The sequence below is a fragment of the Equus asinus genome, chromosome 5 (genome assembly GCF_041296235.1).
Source record: "Equus asinus isolate D_3611 breed Donkey chromosome 5, EquAss-T2T_v2, whole genome shotgun sequence".
NCBI lineage: Eukaryota > Metazoa > Chordata > Mammalia > Perissodactyla > Equidae > Equus > Equus asinus.
Window position 1 is genome coordinate 28428687 of NC_091794.1, and position 25217 is coordinate 28453903.

Here is a 25217-nt window from a genome sequence, read left to right on the forward strand (position 1 = left end):
CAGAGCTGAGCCTGCCTACTGGGATTTGACGGCTGGACACAGGGAAATATGGTAGCAGCTCCCCGCACTTGTCCCAGACAGGGCAGGAAGGATTATTTCATTTTTATAACTTATAAAATAGATTAAATGATTATATTGGATCAAAATCATGTAAATCTTGACCTATTTTTAGGACACTATCTTATGAGATTTATTCCAAAATTTATTTTCCAGTAGGTTTTATGCTATTCCTTGAAATAACCAATACTTTTCTGATAGAAAGTAAATCTGATTTGGTTGATAGATTTAACAGTAAGGACTGGCACAACAGGTTGTCTGAGAGATAATTTTCGTAGATTGATGAAGTAAATTTGCAGTTTCTAGGTATTGTGAAAACATATTTAAAGCAAGTGATAATACAAAAGGATTTTATTAAAAATATTGTATTGGCAAGGGTTTAATTAAATTAATAGAGTTAGATTTCCCAACCTCATCTGAAAATAATGGGTTGAATCTGATGCCTCTAAGGGAAGGAATAACAGATCTGAGTGATAGTCATTTCACAAGTCTTAGTAGGACATTTTTGGTGTGCTTTCCAAAAAGTGGCAGAGAATAACTCGAAAGACTGGGCAAAAATCCTTTTGCAAGTCAAGTAGTTTCCAGTGTCTCACATTTACTCCAAGGCATGTGTTCTGGAATCAGTGGCATATTTAAATAATCTCTCTCTCTCTCTTTCTCTCTCCTCCCCCGGGGGATTTGTGGATTCTATCAGTTACATGTGTGTACGATGCAGCCACACCATCTCGAATCCTGGCGACTAGACAGCCATGGCAGAGGACACTTAGTGCTTTGTTGGTCGGCCTAGAGTATACCCTCTCTTCCTGAATCTGCTCTTTCTCCTCCGACCGTGTGTACAGAATGCAAATGACAACAGATTCTTTGTAGCTCCTCCAATCAAGAAGTGAAGTCTGCTTCCCTACTCCTTAAACTTGGACTTGACTTGTGACTTGCTTTGACCAAGAGAATGTGGCAGGAGTGACGTTACGTGGGTTCCAAATCTAGGCTTCAAGAAACCTTGTAGCATCTCTTCTTGCTACCCTGGAATTCTGCTGTCATGTGAATCATAGCCTGGCGAGGCCGTGTGGGGGAGACTGAGACACCCTGGCTGACAGCATGCTTACACGTATGTGAGGCCATCCTAGACCATCCAGGCCCAGCCAAGCTGTCAGCTAACTGGTGCTGCGTGAGTCCAGATGAGCCCAAACTGTTGACGCACAGAATTGTGAACAAATAAACTTTGTTTCAAGCTGCTAAGTTTTGGAATGATTTGTTAGCTGTTGCAGAGGTGGCTGTTTTAAAAAAATGTGTGCTCCTCTTCCATATTGTGGGCTTGTTGGTTGGAGGTGGCTATTCAGCAAGGGATGACCTTTCCCAACTCCCTCTGCACTTGGATATGGCCATGTAACTGGCTCTCGCCAATGGAGCACAGATGGAAATGATGCATGACACCCCTGGGCTGAGGCTGTAGAAGTTGACGGGCTTCTTCTCTCTCTTTCCCCTTCTGACGGCTAGAAACAGAGGACTCCCAGGTCCCAGGGGATGGTGAAACCACAAGATCCAATGAGCGGGGGTTCCTGGTCACCACTTGGTAAAATTGCCCACCCAAAACAAATGGCAGCGTTGGCATGTTACAAAAGTGATAAATAAACTTCTATTGTGTTAAGACTCTGAAAGTTTGGAATATGTTTGTTAGAGCAGGTCAACAATACAAGAGTCCACAATCAGAAATCACTCTGTTGGGCACCATTCCCAGTTACATACATGAACCTACTTCATCCTGCCCACAAGCCCACAAGGTAGTGAGGTGGCTCTCCCAAGGGAACACATCTAAAATACAGCGGGGCTGGGATTTGATCTGGAACGTGGTCCCTGCCCTGTCACCGGCTCACTGTGTGATCTCAGACAAGCTGGTCCTCCCCTCTGGCTGCCCGTTTTCTCATCTGTAAGATGGGCTGGGAGGGAGGAGGGTGTAATCTGCGAGCTTTCCTCCACAGCTCTGACACGCTGGGCTTCTGTGATTCTCAGGCCTGAAACCGAGACACAGGCAAAGGTGAGTCAAGCCGCGAAGGGACTCCCCAGAGGAGCAGGAATGAAAGCCTCTGCTTCTCAGGGCCCTGGAGATGCACCCCGGTCTCACGGCTCTTAGGTGGAGTCAGCAGGTGATTGCGGACGCCGGGCTGGCTTGGCAAACCTGAGAGCCACAGTTTCTGTGATTCAGAAGACAGGAGTGAGGGTGTGTGATTCCACTCATGGGTCTCTCTGGAGTGAATCCCAGGCCCAGCGTGCCCCTCCTCTGCACTCCTGGAAACCCTGTACGCGGTGATGGGTGCCATCCCATAGTTGCCTGGGGAGTCATGGACTGAGGGGCTGGCAGGGTCAGGCAGTGCCCTAGGATGAGGGAGCTGGAGATGACAGCTCCAGGAAGTAGGAAGGGCAGGAATTATAATGCCGTTTCCCCCGTGTCAAATGGGGAAGCAAAAGCCCAGTGACGCTAAATGACTCACCCAAATTGTCCAGTGAGTTGTGGGCCAGACCTAGTGCCCAGCTTTGGCGGCTGGCCCAGGGCTTTTTTTCATCCTCATGAACACCTGCTAGGTTTGGGCTGAGGTTGGCAAATTGGTGCCATCGAACTCTGTTTTTATTCAAGTTTCTGGTGCAGGGAAGAATTTTGCAAACATAGCTGGGAGAAGCTCCGATTCTTGGGAAATCCCATACAACAGATTGCAGCTGGAGAGGATGGCCCTGCAGGATGATGACCTCGGGGCCTTCAGCCGTCCTGTTCCTCCCATAAAGGCCTTGCAGGAAACCTGGTCAGACTAACACTGGAGGGGGTGGTGGCTGCAAGGCCTCTGCCTTCTGTGAAGTTTCAGTTCAGACCCCTGACAATCTGAGAGGAGGCCTGGGCTCTGCTGCTGACCTAGAGACTCACCGGCTGTGAGATTCAGTGAGCGGCCTTCGTGTCCTTATTAGGGGTGGGAGTCGGGGGCTGGACTAAATGATCTCCAAGGTCCCCGTGACCCGATTCCTGCAGGAAGGGGAAAGGTATTTCGGATGAGAATTATTTTGATTTCAGCAAGTTTTGAAGCCCAACATTTCCGAAAGGAGCCTGACTAGGGAAAGAAGATGATCTTATAATTACCTACACATTTTCTCACACCAATGGGAGGGCAAGAAACTGTACCTGGCGGGATTATGCTCAGGACCCCGGGATGGGAGTTGGACCATACTCTTGACTTCTTTATTTCTTGGTTTTCTCTTAGAATTTGCTTCTTCGACCTGATCCTGGCTCAGCCACAGCTGACTGGGCCTCTGGGCTCTTTGCTAAGCACGTTCGTAGACAGGATCTCGGGCGGCTCCTTCTGTGCTGTGGTTGGTTTTGTTCTCCAGAGCATCTTTGCTTCTGTCCAGAAGGACATGTGCATTGTCTTCCAGGGTCTGCAGGGCTGCCATGTGGTGGAGACATTTGCTGTACCCGGTGAGGAATTTGACTAGACAAGCTCCTGACTCACCTGGATTCCAGACGGCTCCAATCTGAGGAGCTTTGCCTCAGCCGTATTAGTCAGGACTCTTTTGGTTGAATGTGACAGAAACCCAATTCACACTTGCTTGAAAACGAAGGGGAATTTTTGGCTCAGGAAATTGGGAAAGACGGGTGGAGTGGACATCGGACGTGGCTGGATTCAGGGCTCAACAATCTTGTCAGTTCTCTCTCTCTTTCCAACACAATCTTTTTTTCTCTCTTTGTGAGTGGTCGTCATTCTTTTCTGCGACAGGTAGGATTACGTGGGGGTGGGGTGGGGGGAGGGAGAGGCACAGCTGCAGACAACCCACTTTAATCTACCCTGGTAGCGACCCTGGAAAAAAGAGACCTCAGTGGATAAAGTCCCAGGGGAAGGCTCAATTGGCTGGCTCAAGCCACACGTCCACCTCTGGGACCAACCCCACATCCAGGCCAGGTTAGGGCAGCAGGGCACTGCCGTTGCAGTCAAACATTATCCTATGGAATGGGTGCTGTGGAGGGGCAATTTTGTAAATGAGGAGGCTATTGTTCTCAGAGACGGGGCAGAGGGATCCTGTGACAGAGATCAATAGGGATCACTGAAGATGTTGCATCAGTGTCCAGTAACAAGAACAGAGGGAATTTAATAGAAAGAACTGTTAGGTCTAAAGTTGCTAACTGGGTAACTGAAGGGTCACAGGAGACCTCTCAGGCCTCAGGAGCAGACGTAGCAACTGCAGGACGCAGCCACCATTCCTCAGGCTGAGGGAGCAAAGGGAAAGGTAGAAACACAAGGGAAGCCCTGAGCAGCTGAACCTCAGACTTGTGAAGAGGGAGAGCCCGGGCGCCGGGACCCAGACTTCTGAGCAGGGGTGCCAGCCGGCTGTTGACAGTGTCTCCTGGGGGGCGGGCTGGGGAGAGAGATCCTGCGAGAGCTGGAAAAGCTGCGAACTGGATTCAGCTGCTGCTTCAGCAGGGCGCTGCCCGCGGCCAGGGTGAGGAACAGTTGTTGGGATGGTGCTCACAGAAACAGGAAGCCCACAGGAAGCCGCCGGGGAACAAACAGGAAAGAGCGAGCCGGCTCCCTCCTCCACCGGCGGTCTCCTTCCAGCGCCCTGTCGGCAGAGCCTCCCACAGAGGCCACTGCAGAGCGGAAATGAGCCCGCGGGATCCCAGCTCCAGCCCCTCAGGGCCAGCGACTTCCTGACGGACCCAGGCGTCCTGTTTCAGGTGTTCTGCTTGGTGCTGTGGACTCCTGGAGGTCAGGGACAGCCGTGATCTCTCTGTGACCTTCTCAGGGACTGGCATCCTTCCCGGGCAGAGCAGGCCCTAGTAAGTCTGTGTTATGCTGAGATGAGCTGCATAGCAGGAGCACAGGACAGGCGTGTCCTGGGCCAATCCGCAGCGCTCCCTGCCCAGCCTTCAGAGTCCCTGTCTGTCTTCCCAGCGGGTATGATTCCAGGCTCTCCCTGGGGCACTGCGTGGGGCCAGGGAGCGGGTGTTGAACACCGACTGTGAACAAGGCTCTGCCCAGCCTGGTTGAGGTACCCCAATTCCCTTGTCATCCTGACCCACTTTCTGAGAAATTCCACAGGAGGGTCCCAGCGCCACCACTGATAAGCTGTGTGGCTTTGGGAGGGGTAGTGGACTATTCTGAGCCTCCGTTTCCCCAGAATGCCCGCTTTGGTCCCTTAATGTCTTCCCCAAGAGACAAGAAGAGACTCTTGGTCCTCTCCGTCCCATGTCCATCTCTCTCCCCCATCTCCTCCTCCTTAGAGGGGTGAAAATTTAGCTTCATAGTTCGGCTTTGAAAGGCGGTCAGTATTAGTAAGATGGAGACCAGTTTAGTGCAGAGGAACGTAAAGATCCAGGCCAACTGGGACTTGCTGGGCAGAGTTCAAGGGGCAGCCGCAGGATGCAGCATGGCGCACTCTGTGGAGAGGGGGAGCAGAGGTGGCGCGAAGGCGAGGAAGCAGGTGAGCACCGTCCTCGGCTCCCAGGGAATTCCAGATCAGCCGAGCATTTGAGCTGACTTCTCAAGTGAGCCCTGAGCTTCCCAGCCTCCAGGTGCTTCAGGGCGGGACGGCAGGGGCACAGACCCCGTGCTGGGAAAATCGCTCATCTTGAGTTCTTTACGGATAGGGGCTATGCCTGATCTTTCTCTGGTGGTGTCGCGCCCAGAGAATATGTGGGGTGTGTCTGGAGACCATGGCCAGGGTGGGGTGAGTGTTAGGAGGGCCTGCGGTGGCAGCATGGCCTGGGCCACGGCTGAGCCATGGGTCTGTGAGCCGAGGCAGCAGTGCGAGTGGTGGCAGATGTGACATTTCTCTGTGAGGGGCCCTGGCAGGTGGACGGAGGGGAGCAAAACATAGGGCCCTCTTTCCCAACCAGAGAAGAGATCCACAAAGAGCCCAGTGCCTCAAAGGGAGGCTAATTGAGTCCAAGGACTGACGGCGGGCCTGGACCCATTGGCATCCTGCCAGCCAAGAAGCACCTGCTTCCTTCAGAATTTAGCTTTCCTTTGTTGAATGCAGCTCTCAGGTGAGGAATGGTTTGAGCTATTTCTTTTCTTTTCTTTTTTGTAATGAGCCACTCTTGTGGGAAGAGTCCAGTGCCTGGTGACTTTTAGACACAGAAGCTGGGAGGGGGAGTGACATTTTCCTGAACAGGCCCTGAGCACCTGTCTCCCTCCATCTGCTCAGCTGCCCGTCATCGGCCCTGCTCAGTGCTGGCAGGAGTTTGCCTCCCAGCCAGACACCTGGGCTGCCTTCCCTTGGAATTAGGGGCTGGGAGGCTGGTGGGTGGAGAGGTGTCTGAATCCAGGTTTCTGACATTTTTCGTGGGGCCCAGACACACAGCAGGGGGTGGAGAAACCCCCCTCTCTTCCCTGCTTAGTAGCCGTCTCTGCTGGGCCAGCTCAACTTGAAAGACGGGTCACAGTACTTGTAGAGAAGGGTGGCTCAGAAGTCAGCCTGCCCGTGTCTAAATCCTGACTCTGTGACCCTGGGCGAGTCATTTCACCTCTTCAAGCCTATATTTCTCATCTGTAAATTACCCAGAGAGTTATTGTGAGGGTTAAATTAGACAATGAGGGTAAAAAGTTTAGCGCAGGCCTGGAACATGGTAAGCCTGATGGAAGCATGGCTTTTATTAATAGGAGAATGTATTCATTACTTGTGGCTGCTTTAACAAATTACCATAAACTGGGGGCCTTAAAACAACAGAAACTTATCCTGTCACAGTTCTGGAGGCCAGACGTCCAGAATTAAGGTGTCAGCAGGGCTGTGCCCCCGACTGGAGGCTCTAGGGGGAAATCTGTTCCCTGCCTCTTCCAGGTTCTGGTGGCTGCCAGCATTCCTTGGCTTGTGGCTCCGTCACTCCAGTCTTCAAGGCTGGCGTCTTCAAATCTCTCCCCGTGATCTGTCTTCACCGGACCTTCTCCTGTGCGTGTATGTGGTCAAATCTCCCTCTGCCTCCCTCTTAGAAGGATAGCTGTGATGCATTTGGGCCCATCCAGATAATCCCGGATGGTTTCTCCATCTCATGGTCCTTAATTTAGTCACGTCTGCAAAGACTCTTTTTTTGTCAATAAGGTAACACTCACAGTTTCCAGGGATCGGGACGTTGATATCTTTGGGGACCATTTTTGAGTCTACCAAAGAGGGACAAGCTGGAGGGTTGGGGGGAGGGGAGACGGTGCCTTGGGTCACTGTCCTAGGACAAGCTCTCCAGGGGCAGACCTGCGGTGAGGATTCACCTGAATGTGGTTTATTAGGAAGTTCTTCCTGGAGAAATTGGTTTGAGTGGGAGAAGCAGGTGGGAGAAGGAGAAGCCAAGCAGTGTGAAATCTGAAGCCCCAGCCTCAGGCTTCTCCCCCAGGGAGCTTGAAAGAGAAAAGTCCCTGATGGGATCAAATCTCACAGGTATCATTACCCAGTCCTGTTTCCCTCCTTCCTCGTCTGGAGGGAATTATTGTCACAAATTTGATTTATTCCTTCTCGTCCACCTAAAAAATGTGTACAACATATATATGTGCCCATAAGCAATGTAAAGTATTGTCTTCTGTATTTAAAAACGTAAATACTGATATAAATAAATGATATCTCACTTTGCACATCTTTCTGCCATTTTGTTTTTGTCCCTCCGTGTAGGGTTGGGGGATCTGTTCACGTTGAGACACACAGATTTAGTTCTTTCATTTACACTGCTGCTAATTAATACGTACCATTTTTACTTTATTCCCTATTTTTTTGATGGAAGTTTAAGGTGTTTAATTTTTTTAATTATTACCACAATTCTAAGGGGTCTCCTTGCCCACGTAGAAGAGTTTCTCTACGGTCAATACTTTGGGAATTTGCTGGGTCATTTAATAAGTACGTTTTTCAACTTAAGTAGAAACTGCACAGCTGTCGCCCGAATGGCTGGGCTAATTTGTCCCCTACCAGCAGCTCATATGTTCCCATTCCCTCGTATTCTCACAAAGATTAGTATTAGACTCTTGAATTTTTTCCAAAACACAGTATGTGAAATGGCATCATGTTTTAACTTGTTTTCCATGAGGGCCTGGGAGGTTGACATCCTTGCACGTGTTCATCGACTGCTCCCTCGTCTGTGAGAGCCCCTCATCTCTTACTCTGCTTTCTGTTGGGCTGACTGTCCTTTTCTTAGTGAGTTGTAGAAGGTCTTTTTATACTCTGGAAACTACTTTTTTTTGCTGTTATATGTTGCAAACAACTTCTAATCTGTCACTTTTTGTCAAAATATTTTGATTTTATATAGTCAAATCTATTAATTTTGAAATGATTTGTTCTTTTATGTCTTGTAAATGTTCTAGCTGCTGTCATAAACACGTTCTCATTTTTTTCTAATAGCTTAAAAGTTATATTTTTAATGTTTAAATCTTTATCTGGAATTTATTTTTGTGCATATTATGAGATAGAACCCTAATTTCATTCTTTTACAAGGAAAGCCATTGTCTCAACACCATATCGATGTAGTTTCTAGGCTCTCTGGTCAGTTAATTTGGTCGATTGTTCGTTGCTGTACAAATGCCACCCTATTTTCATTATTACAGCATTATGGTAAGTCTTTACGGCCTGTTGGTTAAGCCATCACCCCTACCCTCTTGTTGTTCTTCTTTAGAATTGCCTTGGCTTTTCTTGGTGGGATATGTGAGACGGAGCCTAGAAATCCTGCAGCCATTTTGCTCCCAGAGGGAAACCAGCCTTAGTGTGAAGCTGATATTATGAAAGAGAGAGCAGAGATGGGACAATACGGGATCATTGCTGATGTTGTCACTGAATCAACCCACTCTGATCCTGCCTCTGAAATTTCTGTTTATCTGAGCTAATAAATCGACTTTATTGTTAACCAATTTGAGTTGATTTTTCAATAAATTTAACCAAATTTTTCTAACTGATAACCTGGTGTATCTTTTTCTAATTATTTTCCAACTGTATCATTATGTTGGTGTGCTTCTTATAAATTGCATATATCTGGATATTTAAAGTGTAGTGTGAGTGTCTATCTTTTAATAGGCAAGACTAATCCATTTATAATTTATATGATTACAGTGATTATTTGGATTTATATCTATAATCTCATTTCTCATTTTCCATGTATCATTTCTTTGCCTTACCCACTTCCTTTTTCCCGATTTCTGTGGGATTGATTGGGTTTCCTTCCCTCTTTTGCCTTGATTGATTTGTCAGTTATGCATTCTATTTCTGGTCTTTTAGTGTTTTCCTAAAGTTTTGTTTGTTTGTTTGTTTCCTTTGGTGAGAAAGATTGGCCCTGAGCTAACATCTGTGCCACCCTTCCTCTATTTTGTATGTGGGACACTGCCACAGCATGGCTGATGAGTGGAGTAGGTCCACCCAGGATCCAAAGCCATGAACCTGGGCCACCAAAGTGGAGCATGCAAAACTTCAACCACTCAGCCATAGGGCCAGCCCCTTCCTAAAGTTTTTTTTTTGGGGGGGGGGGTAAGATTAGCCCTGAGCTAACTACTGCCAATCCTCCTCTTTTTGCTGAGAAAGCCTGGCCCTGAGCTAACATCTGTGCCCAACTTCCTCTACTTTATATGTGGGGTCCTACCACAGCATGGCTTTTGCCAAGTGATGCCATGTCCGCACCCAGGATCCAAACCAGTGAACCCAGGGCCCTAAAGTTTTTAATATACTTACTTCACTGTATATTTTTCCAGTGAGGGTAATCAATATCTTTGTCCTCCTCCTGAATAAAAATAGATATTTTATTCACTGTAACTTTATTATCTTCCCCCACTCATCTCCTTATTACTATTTCTAGTATTTTAATTCCCCCATGTTTTTAAACCTCCTCAAACTGATGATGATTCAATACTTGTTTAGATCTTACTGATTCCTTTGTTTATCTTTTAACTAAATTTTTTTTAGTCACTCTTTTCTTCAGGGCTCATTTTCTTCCCTTTTTTTTCTGAGTGAAATTGTTTACTAGTTTTATTTCTTTCAGGGGGGAATCTCTGGATTTAAACTGTTTCAGTATATCTTTTGAAAAGTGTTGATTTTGCCTCACTCTTAAACGACAGTTTAACTGGGTACAGAATTCTAGGAGTGAGTCCCAGCCCCAAAGCCACCCCGACTTAGTAAGGCCACGTCACCAAATTCCATGCCTCACAGGAATGCTTCTCTTTCGTCATCTCCTAAAAGGGAAGTCAATGAGAACTTATTTACAGGTACTTTGACTCCCTTAAGTCTAAACATATTGAGAGAGGAGAAGGAAATGTTCCACACTAGAATCCCCTTGGAAGACATTTTTCCTTAGCACTTTGAAACTCTGCAGTCCTGCGCCACATAACGACATTTTGGTTAATAGTGGACCCCACACAGGCATACCTCATTTTGTTGTGCTTCACCTTATTGTACTTCACACATATTGCGTTTTTCACAAGACCCTCCACTAGCAAAAAGATTACGACTTGCTGAAGGCTCGGATGATGCTTAGCATTTTTTAGCAATAAAGTATTTTCAATTAAGGTGTGTACATTACTTTTCAGACATAATTCTATTACACACTTAATAGACTATAGTATAGTGTAAACAAAGATTTATGTGCACTAGGAAAGCAAAAATATTTGTGTGTCTTGCTTTATTGTGATGTTCGCTTTATTGTGGTAGTCTGGAATCAAACCCACAAAATCTCTGAGATATGCCTGTATATGACAGTGGTCCTACAAGATTAGTACCATACAGCCAAGGTGTGTAGTAGGCTCTACCATCGAGGTTTGTGTGAGTAAACTCTATGATGTTCGCATAATGACAAAATGGCCTAATAACACATTTCTCAGGACATATCCCTGTAGTAAAGCTACGCACTGCATTTCCGTTGTTTTGTGGTATCTATGTTGATGACGGAAACTCTGCTGTTCATCTGATAACCATTCTTTTCTAGGTATCTGTTTTTGCTAAACTAGCTTTTATGATTCTTTTTCTTTGTGGATGTGGATTTATGTTTACTTATCCTGCTTGGGGCCTAATGTGCTTATTCAACATAAGGACACATGTCTCTCCTAAACTTTGGAGAAATCTCAGCCACTATTTCTTTAAATATCAGCTCTTTCCTAGTCTGTGTATTTTTTACTTCTGGAACTCCTATTAGACATATATTACGGCTTCTCAGTCTCTACTCCCCATCTCTTAATTCCTCTCTCATGTTTTACATCTCTGTGATTTCCTTAGCTCTATCATCCTATTCACTAATTCCTCCTTCAGTTGTGTCTAGTAATTGTTATTATGTTATTATCAATGACAATATTGTTCATGTCTATAATTTTCTATTTGGTATCTTTTTCAATCCTTTTTATCTTTTATAGTAATCTGTTTTTGTCTTATAAATCTGTTTCTTCTTTAATTTCTTTGAATACTATAAGCATAGCTATTTTGAAGTCCTTTTCAGACTTCTGTATAATTTTTAGTTTCTCACTTGTGTTCATTTATTGTACCTCGCCCAGTGTAGATGCTGGGTCTTTATCTTTTCTCCTATTCCCCCAGGGTTCTGCTTCTGATGTCCTTGAAGTGCACTCTGCCCCAGTGGGCTGGGTCCTTCCTGCGGCTGGTGACAGTTGGATCACCCTGGAGTGCTGTGTTGCTGTAGTTGGGGCTGCATCCATCCTGTGCTCAGTGCCTAAAGGAACCCCTAGGGCTTGACTCAGCATCCACAAAGCCACCAACACTGCCATCTACTTGAAGTGCATGCTAGTTGCCCAATAATTTGGGCAAATAATGGCATTTCACTTGGAAAAATTAGAAGCTGTGTCACCAAAAATAACTCCAGGAGGTACTGCTACCTCTGCCTTAATTATCCACGTTAGCCTGTGAAGTGAGCTAAAGCTACTAAAATCCAGATTGGATTAAATTAAGAGGGAAGTGGTTAGTCAGTTACAAATCCTTCTCTGTTCCCCTAAGATGAGCTTTCCGGAAGTGTAAGGAGAAATGGAATCATTTAAACAATCATTAGAAAGTATGTAACTAATATATTATTTTCTCAGAATTTTAACATTTTCTCATGTTTGAAAATTCAGAGCAATACAATTGTTAAAGAGAAACCCAAAATGGCACCACTTGCGCTAAAGTCCATGATACCAAACCTGGATTTAATACCTGACCTAATTGCAGCTTCGACCTTCTCTGGAAATGCAATCTTAATCAACTAGTCTGGAATTTTCTGGTCAGTACCAATGAGGTAATCTCTCATGTGGACCCTCTCCATCCCACACAGGAAGAAGAAATTTGCATGATAAAAACTTTGCATTCTCTTGCCCCCAAAAGAGAAGATGTCCTGGCCCAAGATAACCCTTTCTCTTCTTTTGCTATAACTTCCTTGCTCCACCTACCTTCCTATAAAAACCTTCTATTTTATATAACTCCTCCCGGTACCTCTCTGCTTGCTAGATGCGATGTTGCCCTGACTCATGAATCGCTTAATAAAGCCAATTAGATCTGTAAGTGTATTTGGTTCAATTTTGTTTTTTAACATAATGTTGAGGTTTTTGTAAAACATACGCAGACAGATGTATGAGAAAGAGAGGGAAAGAAGGAGGGGAGGAGGATGTCAGAACAGGAAGAACTCCCAAAAGATCATTCACTATGGCCAGGGAAACTGAGGCTCAGAAAGGCAGAGTGACTTATCCAAGGTCACACAGCTGACCAGTAGAGCAGTACAGTAGGTCAGTAGAGCCCAGGTCTCCTGAGTCCTAGTTTAGGTCTCGTCCCCCTGGTGCTCCCTGCCTCAGGGTGTCAGATCCACTGTGCAGATAGAGGTTGCTGACCAAGCCCAGGGGACAAGGGGTTCTGGGAGGTTTCCTGTGCCTGAGCCTGAAGGAAGGGGGAGCACCTGGATAAGGAGCAGGGATGGGTGAAGGCACGGGGGCCAGCGAGCATCTGCCCAGCAGAGGCAGAGGCTCCTCTCTCAGCCACCCCTTGAGCACAGCCAGGACAAGGCCCTGAGTGTCTGGGGTAGTGATGCTCTCAGGAAATGACAGGGGCACCCAGGTCTCTGCACTCACTAGTGAGCTGTTTTAATAAAGGACATGGGGCTGACTGGAGGGGAGATCGTCACTCTCCCCAGAGAGGCCTTGAGTGATTTGCACAGCCTGATGTGTGCTTCCCTCTTAGCATCTAGAGCAAGCTCTGGCCATTGGTATGTTTGTGGATTCATCTCCACTGGTCCGGGAGCTCTTTCAGGTTGAGGAGCATGTGGGTGTGGCAAGGGGAGCGATCCGCCCCAGCTGGGAGAGTCTGGCATCACTGACGTTGTTTGGAATCGCCCGTGCATGGTGAGAGGACAGAGCAGGCTGCGTTTTAGGCAGTTCTATCACCGTTTTACATTGTCTACAGCAACGCGCCCCTTCTTTTTGTTCCCATGAGGACTATTCTCACTGCCACCATCCCCCTGCGTACAGAGCCCTCTTAACAGAGCTCTATGTGGTTGTCTGCTGACTGCAGGGCTGGGTCCCACGGCCACCCCTGGAAGAAAGGGTACCTGGGAAAGCAAATACTTACCATCTCCAGCCCCTCCAGTGGAAGGTGGCAAGGGAAGGGACTGACAGGCTGCCATGCCCTTCAACACTTATCCCCCCAGGGGTGGGGCATTAGCCCTAGCAGCTGGCAGGCAGGGCCTGCTGTGGTCCTGCATCTTAGAAGTTCCCTTACCAATCTTTGGAGACCACTGGGCCCTGCCAGAGCCAGCTGTATTGGGCAGCTGTTGCCAAGATCCCCGTTGACAGAGCCGGAGGCATAGGCGCTGAGGCAGCACTCCCCACAGAGGTGAAGACTGAGCGCATGTTTTCTGGGCGGGTTGTGACTGCAGGCTCTGACTGGTTCTAGAGATGGATCCAACCAATGGATGGTAATCCAAATTTAAAGTCAGGCGTGTTTGAAGGAGGTCAAACTTGGCCTAAACAATCTCATCCGAAATATCAATAACAACCAAAAATCGAATAGAAAAGCTGATATTTGGTTGCTGCTGTTGAAGTGTACTTTTCTATGTATCTCACCATCAGTTACCAAAATCTAACATTCCTATTAGTGATGCTAAATATTCCCGTTGAACATTCCAGCAAGTAAATTAGATAAATTTGGCAAAGTGTCTGCTTGGCTGGTTGAGTTCTCCAAGTTGGCTCTCAGTGCATTGGTCTCTCAGCTTTCTGTGAACTGGCATCTGCTGGGTTGGCCTAGACTCACCTTCTGGATGGAGATGAGAAGGGCTGGAGTTACTGAGTCAGAGTCCTTGGGGATGAGAGGGGACATTGTGTCCAGGAAGTGGGGGTGTGACCAAGGCCCTGTTGCAGCTGCCCGTGTGAGTGTGCACGGCGTCGGCTTGGCTGAGGTGAACTTACTGTTTAACTTCCAACGGGTCTCATTGGAGAAATTCAAAACAGGAGACACTTGTCCTTGAAGCATCCGCAGCTGTGGAGGGTTCAGAAACCTGAGGGTCTTTTCTTTCTCAGGAAGGACAGGGCTGATGCTTGAGAACCCCAGGGAAGACTATTTGCAAGGGTGCTGAGGACCAGAGTCTGGGCAAGACAACCAGGTGCCGGAAAAGGCCAGGGGGAGAAGGAGGGGAGTGAGGCAGCCACACACATTGGCTGTGGCTAGTCTTGGGGGGAAGGTAGGAAGCTGTGCCACCTGCCGGTCTGCTAAGTGGGACCCTGGGAGCACCTATGGGTGGGTGGGAGGAATGAGGGTCTTGGAGCAGGAAAATCTGACTTTATGGAGCATATCCAAAGGACACAGTCACAGCCAGTCCTTGTTAGAATCTCCATACTGTATGCTAAAAATTTGCATCGTGTTTGTTTATTTTGCAAATAATCACAAAGTGTTAGGTGCATGGGAGCAGGGTAGCTGGGGTCTGGTTGTTGGGTAAAAGAGATGCTTTCCCAGTTTCAGAGCATTGCTAAATTGGTCCATTTCTAAAAACAAAATACGTATTTGTTGATTGACTTGATCGTTACTTACAGTTTTGCCCATCAATCTGCACGACTACTCGAGTACAGTATAAGACGTGCTTCATCACTGTTGACATTTTCCTAAGTGCAGTGTTGGCAGAGTTTAGAAGTTTTGTAAATATTTTTTTTCTGGGTAAAGAGGCTTCTTCAGGCTGGGTGCGGAGTGGTTTACAGTGTGAAGAATCTGAGAGCTTTGGACAGCACAGGCTTAGAGATGTGCTGTAATGGCTAAAAAAAAGGATTTTACTAAATAGCTGTGTCTTACGAATTGAAGCAGATTCAGGGCCCTTGAGAGAGAGACTCATGGTGCTGTCTGGACGTCTTGCGTCCTGGCCAGGCCTGACTCTTTAAGCCGTGGATTCCACACTGGGACTTTGCCCTGGCGCCCCATAGTCGTGTCTTATTACAGCATCCTTCAGCTCCAGCACTAACCAGGAAGCACTCCACGTGCCCCAGCCCCTCCAAAAGAGAGAAAACCCCCAAGAACATCTCCAGAAGCACATATGTGGGAATAGGTCAGATTTTATTTTAAATTTCTCACATTGGGCAGGAAAATGCCAGTTCTGCAAGGGAATACACCACACTGGAAAAACAGTGTTCTTAAATCCACAAATTGTTCTAAGAGCCGTTATTGGAGTGCTCCTGTTGCCCACACAATGGAATTTATTGGGTTCTAAAAATAGAAAAGGATATGAACTATTAGTGGGTATATTATTTACCTATTGCTACATAACAAATCGCCCAAACCTTAGAGGCTTAAGACAGCAATAATCATTTAATATCTGTCATGGTATCTCTGGGTCAGGAAGTCAGAAGCCGCTGGGCTGGGCAGTTTGGGCCCAAGGTCTCTCCTGAGGCTGCAGTCAGATGTCAGCTGGGGCTGACATGCAGATCGTGGCGGCCAGCTTCTCCAGGGAGAGGCATCCAAAAGGCCAAGGAGGAAATTGCCATGCCTTTTACATCCTGGCCTTGGACGTCCCACACTGTCATTTCTGCCGTGTTCTACTCCTCACACAGACCAGCGGATTCCATTGAGAAGAGCCCACACAAGGGCTTGAATGCCAGGAGGTTAGGATCGCCAGGGGCCAACTTGGAGTCTGGCTACCAGAGTCAGTACAAAACGCAGACTCCCACTGAAAATCCTGGAAATGAGTTCTCCCTCCAACACGCCCAGTCCATACCAGTATTTGGTTAGTGGGACCACAGAGCTGGTCATTTCCTGGTACTATAAAGGTCATGTTTTAAATTCACAAATCAGGACTTTGTGCCACCTTAGCCAGACTTTCTTTTGCTTCTCTGTGTTCATTCTGTGAAACGGTGAATCTCTCTCGCCTAGGTTTTGTCTGTATTGGGGTGCTCTGGGGCCTGCAGGGCTCAGTCAAGGCACAGCAACTGTTTAAGCTTCTCGTACGTCATCCAATCCCAGGTTGCTGTCACTTCACTCTAGTCTAAATGTTCTCTTGCACGTGAGTCAATTATAAAGGAGCCATTTCTCAGGAAGAGAAACATCACCTTTGGCTAGTGAAGCTTCTTAATTGCAACAGTGGAAAGCAATTCTGCTAATTTAAACCAAAAGAAACTTATGAGCTTAGAAAATAGGCCAGAAAAGAGAAGGCCAGGAGTGCTCAGTTTTACAGCCAAACCACAGCCCAGAACCAGGCAGGGGAAGATGCTACTGACACATCTGCTGGGAAACTCAAAGCCTGAGCTGGCAGCCCTGCCACCCCACTGCCATCACCACCCTGAGACACAGAGCGCTCATTACTGCTGGCTCTGCTGTGCCTGCTCCCCCGCCCGCCCCCACTGGACTTCACGACCACAGATTCTGCCATCACTGGAATGCTTTTTCTGTTGACCCTAAGGTTTTTCATCATCAGATCCTGGCTCAAATCTGAGGCAGGTGAATCTGGTTAGCTGAATCCAAACCATGTACTCCTGTCCTAGCTGCAAGGGAGGCTGGAAACACATAGATCTGGCCTCCTTGGCTCCACAGTGGGAGGAGGGCTCTGCTTCCTATCATGACTCATAAGGTGGTATATTCACAAGCTTGGAGAAGGGTTCCAGATGCTGGGCCATCAAAACTACTACCAAACGTCCTCTACAATTAGTTCCTGCCTGGAGAATGACATTTTTTAAAGAAAAATACCTGGAAAGCAAATGAAAAGTTGACCTGGGCTGGCTGATTTGTCAAAAGGTCAAAGGAGTGTCTACAAACAAAGTCCAGTGGAAAATAACAACATCAAAGCAAGAAGAAATACCTACAACTCAATAATAAAAAGACACATAATCCTATTCGAAAGCGGGCAAAGGACTTGAATAGACATTTCTCCAAAGAAGATATACAAATTACCAATAAGCACGTGAAAAGATGGTCAATGTCATTAGCCATCAGGGAAATGAAAATCCAAACCACCGTGAGATACCACTTCACACCCACTAGGATGGCTATAATCAAAAAGACAGAAAATAAGTGTTGGCGAGGATGTGGAGAAATCAGAACCCTCGTATGTTACTGGTGGGAATATAAAATGGTGCAAGTCATTTTGGAAAACAGTTTGGCATCTCCTCAAATGGTTAAACATAGAATTATCATATGACCCAGCAATTCTATTCCTAGGTATATACCCAAGAGAAATGAAAACATATGTCAACATGAAAACTTGTATATGAATGTTTATAGTATCATTATTCATGATAGCCAAAAGGTAGAAACAATCCAAATGACTATTAACTGATCAATGGATAAGCAAAATGTGATATATCCATAGAATGGAATATTATTCATAGTAGATCTGTGGTACTTAGGGCTGAGAGGGCAGCTGGGGGGTTGGCTAGTGATAGCTTCAGTGTATGGGGTTTCCTTTTGCTATGATGACAGTGTTCTAAAATTGACTGTGGCAATGGTTGCACATACCTGTGAATATGCTAAAAGCCATTGACTTGTAGACTTTAAATGAGTGAATTATATGGTAAGTGAATTATATCTCAATAAAGCTGTTATTAAAGAAAAATACTTGCTCATTATAGAAAAATAGAAGGGGAAAAATGAAACTTTATATTAATATTTTGATGTATTCCCTTTCATTCCTTTTCTAGGCAAAGTATTTAAAAATTTTATGCCACATTTTTTAAGGATAATACATATTTTAATTTTATCCTGATTTTTTTGGCTTACTGTAAATATTTTCCAGATTTTATTATTCATTTTTATTTTTTAATCTTTTATTGCTAAACATTGTTTTTAAAGATTGTATCATATATTTCACCAAGTGGATGTTTTGGAAGCTCCTTAAACATTCTCCCACTGTGCGACATTCAAATTATCTCCAATTTATCATGATCATAAATATGATTTGATGAACATCTGTGTCAAGTTTATTCAAGATTTTTTAATTGTTCCTTAGAATAGCTTTAAATTGGGGTCATTAGATTAAAGCACTTGAATACTTTCAAGACTGTTGATACTTAGCATGCAAAGGAGATATACCAATTTACCTCTCAAAAGAGGTTAAGAGAAAAACATCCCATGCCCCTCCCCCACGCCCTAAACCGGGTGCTCTTCTCCTGTTTCGTGCTTTCTTCCCCACCCTCCTCATTGCTCTCGGAAATGGTTTTGCGCTGTAACATATGTAGTCAACACCACTGTTTTTTTCCATCTGGGCCCCTGAGTTGATTGCTATCTGGTCACGTTCAAGATGAGATATTGGATTTTTTGAAAGCGTAAATGCACAAATAGCACAGGAGAGGAAGCAATAGCGACAAAATTGGGAAGCTGAGAAGCAGCTGGACAAAGGGTAAGTGACTTGGCAGACATATGAAAGCTGAATACCAAGTCAGCAGTGGGGAAAGCTGAGAAAGAACGCTGTTTAGGGATTCTGTGTGCTACTCAGGAACCGGGACACCTAGTTCTTCCGTAAGTGAGAGCAAAGTAGCATTCAAAAGAGGAGGACTGGTTGCAAACCGATTTAAAAAGCAGATAAGTCTCAAGACTGCCTCCCGCACTCCATGCAACCAGACATGTTCTGCACCCCTGCTGGAGACTGCTGCTTTATCTCGGGAAAGGGTAACACAGGGGCGCTGGAGTGGGGACCCCGGCCCAGGCGACGGCAAGGGTGCTGTACTGAAGACAGCAGGCGTGTGTGAAGGTCTTCATGGTGGATGTTGAGACACTCCAGCCTTCTCAGCTCCCAGAACGCAGGCAGCCAGCTATATGTACACTCCAGGCAGGAGGCTGACGCGTCTCCTCCAGGGCCCGGCCAAGAGAAAATTCCTAAAGATAATAATGTCAGGAGTTTTCCACGAAATGACCCAGTCAGATGACCTTACAGTGGTGAAGGCTGTAGCCAATAAGCCACACACATACTGGGCACCTTCAGTCACCATTTTCCCGCTTCCCCCTTAAATGTGATCGAAGTCAAGGACCGTTTAATCTTCCCACTGAGAAGCGGGGTGTGCCTCACCATGTCCCCACTCAAGCAAGGCTCTTTGTAAGGGTTTATATTCTATTGATGTCTCGCACAATATTAAGTGCATTTTTACATTTTATTTTATTTTTGTTGTCATATGTGAGAGGAAACTTTCCTCCACATATTTCTTAACTGACTGTTGGATACATATGTATGAATGTTATTGCTTTTCATGTTCCTTTCGTATTCCACTACTTTATTGAGCTTTCTTATTAATGCCAAAAATTTTCAGATGACTCTTGGATTTTGTGGAACACTTACACCATCTGCAAATTGTGATAACTGTGTCTCCTGTTCCTTTTCTGTTGCTACACTCGTTTCTGGTTCCTAGGCCTTGGCCCCCAATTTGAAGAGTGTCAATTCCTAGTGGGGATAGTGAATACTCTTGTTTGTCCTTGACTTTAATCAGATGGCTTCTAAGAGTCTTGCCATTAGGTATTATGCTTGAAGTTGGTTTAAGAAAGATTCGCTTTACCATATAATGGGAATATTCTTCTTTTTGCTTTTTCAGGAATTGATGCCAATTTTATCAAATGACCTAACAGTACTTACTGGGATGCATGTGTCTTTTTCCCTTTGATTTACTGATACACTCGGCTGAATAAATTAAAATAATAGCATTCTTTCAGTAACCATTTTCTGAATGGATCAGTTGGACACAGTGGCAAAATCATGTGAGGACACAGGCCTCCCGGGTGTCCACCTTCAGCAGGTGGCACCCCTGCAGGCCCACCCTGCCTGGCGACTTCTGCCTCCTCCAGTAGTCCTTGAAGATGCACCCCCATGCCCCGCCACCCTCCAGGATGGGGAGGTGGTTCTAATCTCTTGCCACTCAAAGTGTGGTCCATGAACCAGCAGCTTCAGTATCACCAGGGAGCTTATTTGAAATGCAGACTCTTACACCCCACCCTGACCTACTGAATCAGAACCTGACATTTAACGAGACCCCCCCAAGAGATTCGTGTGACCATGAAAGTCTTAGAAACACAGCTCCAACATGATGTGTAATGGCTTTCCTAGTTTCTCTTCTGCCAACAGGGCAACCCTCTAGTCCCACCCAAGAGCTGTTGACAGAATTTCTAGGGTGTTCGTGTGTGTGTATGTGTAAGAGAGAGAGAAATAGAAACAGAGGGACATAACAGGGCTGGGATGAGTACACGGGTGCATGAACCTTTTCAGCATCCCTGGGCAATTATTGCCAGTGATCTGGCACGCATGTGAGAGCCAAGCTCTCAGTGTCCATGGGCTGGGAAAGGGAGAGCCCCTGAGGTAGTGCAGGGAGGAGAGCAGAGAGCAAAAGAGAGGGCAACAGGTTTCCTAGGAAGGGTCACTTGGTGGTTTGCTTTAAGCAGCTGCAGATGGTGACTCTTAAAGTGCCTGAATCATCAGGGAGGGGATGGTGGCTTGTTAATTATCTCCAGACTTGATGGCTGGCAGCTGCTGGAGACAGGATTTCTTCTAGTTTTCTTGGAACGCTGAATCTGGTTAAGAAGACTTAGGCATCCTCTGTGTGTGTGTGCGTATCTTCTTTGCAAAGTATCCCAGCCTCTCTTTTCTCATTTGTAAAACAGAGACAGACATCCTTACTTCTAACCTCGGCTTGAGGGGAGGATTGAGGACAAATTAGAAAGCACAAGAGGAAGTTCACTGTGAGCTCCATAAGAGGGAGTTGGTGGTGAACCAAAGGTGTCCTCAACATGAATCCAGCCACAGGATAGTGTCGTCATCTCCTGAGGCAGAATCGATTTCCCATGCTTCTCCAGGGAGCTCAAAACGGAAGCAGGGAAAATGGAACCAGCAGAGCAGAAAGCACAGCTGTCTGTTCAACTGACACTCCAGGTTCATATGAGAAAGAGCCATGAAGAAGAACATCTTTTTAACTCTGGAATACAGATTGGGTTGACTTCAAAGAAGCTTGCATATCAAAAGCATTTTGCTATTAAGTTTTACAAGTGAGACTAGAGGCCATCATTTCAGACAGGGCTAGAGAGAGGGGCTGGATAGCACAGCTCTGATGGTACCGGAGGGGAGAAAGATCAAAGAGTGTGATGAATCAGCTGCTCTACTGACAAGAGAGGAATGGGAGCAGAGGAGAAACATGCCGGGGGGAAAAACTCAGACCTGGGAAAGAATTTTTGAAGAAGTAGATGAGGAAGGGAATAACATTTATCGAGCCTTTGCTGCTGGCCAGGCACTGTGCTAAGTGCTCTACAGCCATATTTCTCCAACTTTAATGTGCTCATGAATTAGTTAAGTGACAGAACTGGGCTCCAAGTTCAGATTTGTAAGACTCTGGAGGTCACACCCTAATAGACCATGGTGCTGTATGATCTTCCATAAAGCAGGGCTTCTCAAACTTTAATGTGCTTCTCAATCGCTGAGGATCTTGTTTAAATGCAGATTCTGATTCAGAACATCTGGGGTGGATCCTGAGATTCTGCATTTCTAATAAGTGTCCAGGTGATGCTGGTACTGCTGCTTCATGGACCACAATTACAAAAGCAAGACTTTAGAGATAGTCTATTCCAGTGATTCACAACCTCGGATGCATACGAGGTTTACCTGGGGATGCTGAGGCCCAGGTAATTTTTAGAAGTTCTCTAGTTGATTCTAACGTTCCACCAGGATGGAGAATGGCTGATCTGGTCCACTGGTTCTCAACAAAACTGTGGGGATGGAGATCGTATGTAGGTAGGGGGTAGGAGATGACTTGCAACAGAATAATCTTTGGTGTTTTTTCAAATTGTGGGGTATGTTTATATCTTTGTGGATATGTATAGTTTCAAACTACACATGTTCCTCTGTTTTAAGATTTAAGTGTGTTTTCCAAACTCATACCCTTCTGCCAGCTTCCTCTTGACATTTGAGGGGTGCGTAAGTCATAACTAAGGGCAAGGTAGCCCTGGAAGAATCAGACATAATTCAAGAAACCAGCAATAACATTAAAAAATTGTAATTAATGTTCTCAGAGAGATCAAGAGGATATTGCATGCATAAAACAAAAGCAGACTTGTTTCTCAAATGTGAAAAGTCATGAGAACAAGAACAGAGATCTTCTAGATTTTCAACGTGTGACTGATGAAATTTAAAATTCAATGGGATGAGCCTAATAATTTAATGGACAAGACTGAGAACCAAACTGGTAATTTGGAAAGGAAATCTCCAGAACAGAGAGTAGAAGTACAAAGAAATAAAATACCAGAGAAAAGTCAGGAGACATGGAAGATAAATCAGAAGGTTCAAAATATGCCCAATCGGAGTTTTAACAGAAAATGGATATTTAAAAAATGGAGACAATATTTCTTAAACTGAAGAAATTTGGAGTCTTCATATTGAAGCAGTCCACAGAGTATCAAGAAGGATTTATGAACTAAAGACCAATATTCAGACCTATTCTGATGGAATGACAGAAATCTAAGGGTAAAGACAAAAAACAAAAACTTACAGAACAGGGAAAAATAGGTGCCTGGAAAAGTAACAAGATTCAACTGACACGAGATTTCTTTTCATCAGCTCTACTAGATGCTAGAAGCCCATGGCGTAACGTCATCATCAAAGTTCTGAGGAAAAATGGTTTAGAATATTAAAAAATGGTATAGAATATAAAATTTTATACCTAGCCAAACTGTCAACAAGAGGGTAGCACCCAAAACAGTCATTTTCAGATGTGGAAGAATTTATGACACTATTGCGTTAATTTCCTTTGGCTACTGTAATAAATCACCACAAACTTCACAAACTTGGTGGCTTAAAACAACACAAATTTATTCTTTCACCATCCTGGAGAACAGAAGTCTGAAATCAGTGTCCCGGGGGTGAAGTCAAGATGTTGGCAGGGCCACGCTCTCTCTGGAGGCTCCAGGGGAAGACCATTCCTTGCCTGTTCCAGTTTCTGATGACAGCTGGCATTCTTCAGTTTGTGGCTGCATCGCTATAGTCTTTAAGGCCAGCATCTTCAAATCTCTCTCCATTCCATTTCATCTCCATCTGCTCTGTCTCTGTGACTTATCTCCATCTGCCTCTGTCTTATGAGGCCACGTATGATTGCATTTAGGACCCATTTAGATAATCCAGGATAATCTAAATCCTTAACTTAATTATATCTGCAAAGACCCTATTTTGCCATATAAGGTAACATTCACAGGTTCCAGAGTTTAGGATATGGATGTCTTTGGGGGTGCCATTTTTCAGCCTACCACCAGTTACCGATCACACACCCTAAATGAAAGCAGATTTTGATGAAATACTCTAGCAAAACTAAAAAGGAATTTAAAAAGAGAATGACACGAGAGACAAGAAAAAATGCAGCTGGAATTGACCCAGAAGAAGTGAAGAAAGCTGAAGGAAATTATGAGACTCCACTAGAATCTTCACTGCGTAGAAGTCTCCTTAGGGGCCAGCCCAGTGGCGCAGCAGTTAAGTTCGCACGTTCCGCTTCAGCAGCCCGGGGTTCACAGGTTCAGATCCTGGGTGCGGACATGGCATCACTTGGCACGCCATGCTGTGGTAGGCGTCCCACATATAAAGTAGAGGAAGATGGGCATGGATGTTAGCTCAGGGCCAGTCTTCCTCAGCGAAAAAAGAGGAGGATTGGCAGCAGTTAGCTCAGGGCTAATCTTCCTCAAAAAAAGAAAAAGTCTCCTTAGAATTTCAAAGCTGTCATAACAGGTAATCACGTTTCCTTCTTCTCTGTGGAGCCAGTCTTATTATTTGTTTCTCCAGTGAATAGTGTTCATCCAGTCACACAGATGTTATTGGTTTTCAATTTTTAGACATCATGGGCAAAATGTGGAACATTTACTTGTAGCCACAGAACAGAGTGCAAATGTTATAAACCTTGAAATTGTAAAAAACAGTATAATAAAATTGAGAGTGAGAGAGAGGTAGAAAAAAAGAGAGTTTCACTGATTTTTTCAGCTTTCATAGTGAGGAGTTAATGAATGCTGTATGAAGTATATGAATCAAGGCAGATTTTTAGGTAGATTATCAAGAGTAACCGGTAGAGGAGCTAAAATGAGTAACATAACTGAATAAACCGGAGGTAAAAGCGAGAGGTGAGAGGCGGTGTGAGCGCTGAATTCCTAATCCTGCATGGAGAGCCGCCAGCGGACGCTCTCTAAAGATAAGCCACAAATCAAGATATAATTGTGTTTTTCAAAAGTGTAATAGACGTTACCGTAAGAAATAAAAAGAGGAACTTTCAACACAGGTTTCCTCTGGGGAGTGGCACTGGGTTTAGAAGAGGATGGGGGGAGATTTTTACTTTTCACTTTGGATTCTGCTGTGCTATTTGAATATTTTCAACTACGCCCATGGACTACATTTATAGTTTTAAAAAAAACCTTCATAATACAAATAAACATAGCACTTTGAAACACAAAGCAAGTTGCCTGAGAGGTCCGCAAGTCTCCTGCCATGTGCCATGTACCAGGATCCTTTCTGAAGGGCACAGGACAGTGATGTCCAGAGGCAACGAGGAGGGTGGTGGGGGTGTGGATTTCTGTCCTCTGGGGAGTGAGAGAAGCAGTGGAGGCAGCTCAGCCTCGAGAAGAGAAGGCCTGTGGGGACTGAGAGCCTCCGTCAAAGCTTTGGAGGCTGCCATGAGGGCAGAGGGCACAGATTTGTTTTTTGAGGCCCCAAAGGTTAGAACTAGGATCACATGGTGGAATGTTTAGAAAGACTTCAGCTCACTGTGAGGAGCACAGAGACAGAACGGGGGTCCTCAGGG

The 25217-nt window shown here is 45.5% G+C and overlaps 1 long non-coding RNA gene across 2 annotated transcripts; it reads left to right on the plus strand.

Moving 5' to 3' along the window:
* The first annotated feature begins 4180 nt into the window (after nt 1-4180).
* Nucleotides 4181-8944, plus strand: LOC123285566 (uncharacterized). 2 transcript variants are annotated; one of them, XR_006527315.2, is made up of 3 exons: nt 4181-5514; nt 5930-6079; nt 8681-8944. It is a non-coding gene; the product is annotated as an uncharacterized lncRNA (long non-coding RNA). The 2 variants fall into 2 exon arrangements; XR_011503732.1 differs by having other exon boundaries at nt 4182-4870.
* Nucleotides 8945-25217: the final 16273 nt, after the last annotated feature.